The sequence below is a fragment of the Hippopotamus amphibius genome, chromosome X (assembly GCF_030028045.1).
Source record: "Hippopotamus amphibius kiboko isolate mHipAmp2 chromosome X, mHipAmp2.hap2, whole genome shotgun sequence".
Classification (NCBI taxonomy): Eukaryota; Metazoa; Chordata; class Mammalia; order Artiodactyla; family Hippopotamidae; genus Hippopotamus; species Hippopotamus amphibius.
In genome coordinates, this window is record NC_080203.1 from 57,268,660 (window position 1) to 57,272,922 (window position 4,263).

Consider the following 4,263-nt stretch of genomic DNA (forward strand, 5'->3'; position numbering starts at 1 on the left):
TTCCAAAGCTGCCAGAGCTAGACCATTCTCATTTGTGGGAACACTCATTGTATACTCAGATATTCCATAAATGCAGGGTCTACCTAGCTGATCAAGGGGATTTAATCTGCAGCTTGTACAGCTGATGGAAAGATTCTGATCCTCTTCCTTAGTTCCCCCATCTTTGGGGTTCACCTTTGGTTTTATTCCCACCTCTGCATGTGTTCCTCCTACTGAAGTCTGGTTCTGACGCTGCCTTGGAGTTCTTGGGTCTGTCCCAGTGAAGACAGGGTGCTGAGGTGTTATGACTGCTTGGATGGCAGCAGCCTTGGCAGTGCCAAATATGCAGGGAAGGCAGTGGCCACAGGCACAAGAGATATGGCCCTAGGGAGGGACTTTTCTGGCCCCTGGCAGAATGTGCAGGAGGACCAGACCTGCAGGGGCTTTTTTAAATTGTCCTGCAGCCAGCATGTGAGAGCCAGCCCTGAGAGGTCTTCCTTTATTGTTCCTCAGCTGGTGCCAGCGTGTGGGGGGAAAGAGAGGCTACAATAGTGGCTCCTCCCCCTGAATGTGACTCAGCAGTAGCACTCTGCTTCCATGGCCATCTGGTCTTCCTCCATAGGCTTTCCCTGCTGCAGATTTCCTCCCTCTCATCCCCTCAGTCTGTCTCCCCACAGCCAACAGCAGTTCTCACCCTGGGCCTGTTCACCAATTTTCATGCTCCAGCTCCCAGCACCTTTGCACACCTGTGAACACACCTCCCAGTTCAGGGCATGTAGGGCCATGATATGGACTGTGTATTTTTCACTCTGTCCTATCTGCCACAGATTGGCCACTTCACCATCTTCTGACAGCCTCAAATGTGTCCTTTCTGTCCCAATCAATTTCCCCATTGCAGAGGGGGTTTCCCCTTTTCCCTTTTGGATAGGGGTTTTCCCCAAATTTGGGAATCTCTCCTCAGCTTCAGTTCCCCTGCCCTGGGTTGCAGGTCCCACTCCACTTCCTCTCCTCCTCCTTCTCCCATCTTTTTTATTTTTTCATCCTACCCAGTTATGCAGGGATGTTTATAGTCCTTTCTGGTGTCCGAGGTCTTTTGCTAGTGTTCAACTGCTTTTGTGTGAGAATTGTTGCATCTATAGGTATATTCCTGATGTATCCATGAAAAGAGATGAACTCCACGTCCTCCTACTCTGTCGCCATCTTAACTGCTTTGTTCTTATCTCTTAATGAAAAGAGGAAAGTTGGAATGAAATACTTTACACTGATGTCTTGGAAGGTTCTTGGTATATTATATTTGACATATCACTGTACTGCTTAAAATCAGACAATCTTACATCCCTGTCTTGGAAATGAAGAGACTGTCAGAGGAAAAAAAAATCAATTGGACATCTATCGGAAGTCAAGGAGGAACAAGATTGTAGTGAATTCTACAAGACAAGTAAACTTCCTTAATTGCTTCCATACAGCAGCCCAACTGATGATATCACGTTTTTACAGTAAACAAATCAAGTAAAAGTTTTAATATTATTTTCTATATTTTTCTACTACTGTTCTGCAAATATTTTGTTCTTAGTAAATGACATTTTACCCTGAGAACAATGTACATAATATATGCATGAACACAGCAGTTTTCTGCAGTAGACAACTGAGCAAGAAATTCAGCAATGATCCTGAAATGAAGAGAATTTATCTGATAATTCAACCAAGTGACTACTGTTAATAGGCAACTGTTTTCTCATTTGTAAAATTAGAGAAGAGGACTTGATTTTATACATTTATAAAATAAGTAGATTCTTTGACAGTTCATGTATGCATTTATTTCCAGTAATACTTGCACATAGAGATGTCAATATTGTAATATGCATGATTTTTCTTAAAATATGATTCAAGATTACGTTAAAAATTCCAAAAGTATACAAATGTGTGATATCGAAAGCTAAGTCTCCTTCCTTCCCTCCTCAAATCCTAGTCCCACTCCTCAGAGGTATATAAAATTAATGTAGCATTATTTTTGAAGTAGAGAGGGAATAGATGTATATACTGGACTTAAAGTGGGAGAAAGGACTGTGGTAGATTGAATTTTCGAAGAGTTGTCATAGCAATCAAATTAGAAATCTTATCCCTCATGCACTTCTAAAACCTTACCACTCTCCATGAGGAGGTGGAATCTATTTCCTCACCCTTTTAAACTGGGGAGGCCTTAGCTACTACCTCAACAAATAGAAAGTGGTAGAAGCCATACTGCCTGACCTCTAAGGCTATTATAAAATGCACTATGGCCTCTCTCTAGCTTTCTTTTTCTGCTGGGATGATTTTTCTTGTGATAAAGAAGCACAGGCCACAGAGAAGGGACCCATGTAGGTATTTCTCAACCAGCAGCCCAATATAACTAACAGACATATGTGTGAGCAAGCTTTCAGATTATTTCAGCCACATAACCCAGCCACCAAATTCTTCCACCTTATGCAGCACGGAACAGAGACAAGCTAATCTCAGTCAAGTGTTGCACGTGCTGCAATTGCACGAACAAAAAAATATTATTGTTTTAAGCCACTGAGTTTTGGGGGTTGTTACATAGCCACAGTAACTGGAATACATGCCAATTTTAACCCGGTTAAAGTGATATTGCCCTAGTTCAAAGAATTTTAAAACCAATATTTGTTCTTTGAAATAAATGGCTGTAGGTAAATTAACTTCTTTCTAACTTGCATGAACATAATAAAACCATGTATTTGTTTTCCATTTTATTTATTTATTTATTATTTTTGAGGTACACCAAGTTCAATCATCTGTATTTATACACATATCCCCATATTACCTCCCTCCCTTAACACCCCCTCTTCCACCCCGTCCCAGTCCTCTAAGGCATCATCCATCCTCGAGTTGAAATCCCTTTGTTATACAGCAAATTCCCACTGGCTAACTACTTTACAGTTAGTAGTATATATATGTCTATGCCACTCTCTCACTTCATTTCAGCTTCCCCTTTACCCCCTGCCCCCCCAAACCTCGAGTTCTCCGGTCCATTCTCTGCATCTGTATCCTTGTCTTGTCACTGAGTTCATCAGTACCATTTTTAGATTCCGTATATATGAGTTAGCATACAATACTTGTCTTTCTCTTTCTGACTTACTTCACTCTGTATGACAGACTCTAGGTCTATCCACGTCATTACATATAGCTCCATCTCATTCCTTTCTGTAGCTGAGTAATATTCCATTGTATATATATGCCACATCTTCTTTATCCATTCATTTGATGAGGGGCATTTAGGTTGCTTCCATGTCCTGGCTATTGTAAATAGTGTTGCAATAAACATTATGGTACAAGTTTCTTTTGGGATTATGGTTCTCTCTGAGTATATGCCCAGGAGTGGGATTCCTGGATCATATGGTAGTTCTATTTTTAGTTTTTAAAGGAACCTCCAAACTGTTGTCCATTGTGGCTGTACCAATTACATTCCCACCAACAGTGCAGGAGAGTTCCCTTTTCTCCACACCCTCTCCAACATTTGTTGTTTCCAGATTTTGTGGTGATGGCCATTCTGATTGCTGTGATGTGATACTTCATTGTGGCTTTGACTTGCATTTCTCTGATGATGAGTGACATTGAGCATCTTTTCATGTGTTTGTTGGCCATCTGTATGTCTTCTTTGGAGAAATGTTTATTTAGGTCTTCCACCCATTTGTGGATAGGGTTATTTACTTTTTTGGTACTAAGCTGCATGAGCTGCTTCTATATTTTGGAGGTTAATCCTTTGTCCGTTGTTTCATTGGCAACTATTTTTTTTCCCACTCTGAGGGTTGCCTTCTTGTCTCGTTTATGGTGTCTTTCACTGTGCAAAAGCTTTTAAGTTTCATGAGGTCCCATTTGCTTATTCTTGCTTTTATTTCCATGATTCAAGGAGGTCGGTCAAAAAGGATCTTGCTTTGATGTATCTCATAGAATGTTCTGCGTATGTTTTCCTCTAAGAATTTTATAGTGTCTGGCCTTCCATTTAGGTCTTTAATCCATTTTGAGTTTATTTTTGTGTGTCGTGTTAGAAAGTGTTCTAATTTCATTATTTTTCATGTAGCTGTCCAATTTTCCCAGAACCACTTACTGAAGAGGCTGTCATTTTTCCATTGTATATTCTTGCCTCCTTTGTCAAAGATAAGGTGCCCATATGTGTTTGGGCATACTTCTGAGTTCTTTATTCTATTAAATTGATCTTCCTTTCTATTTTTGTGCAGGACCATACTGTCTTGATCACTATAGCCTTGCAGTATAGTTTGAAGTCAGGAA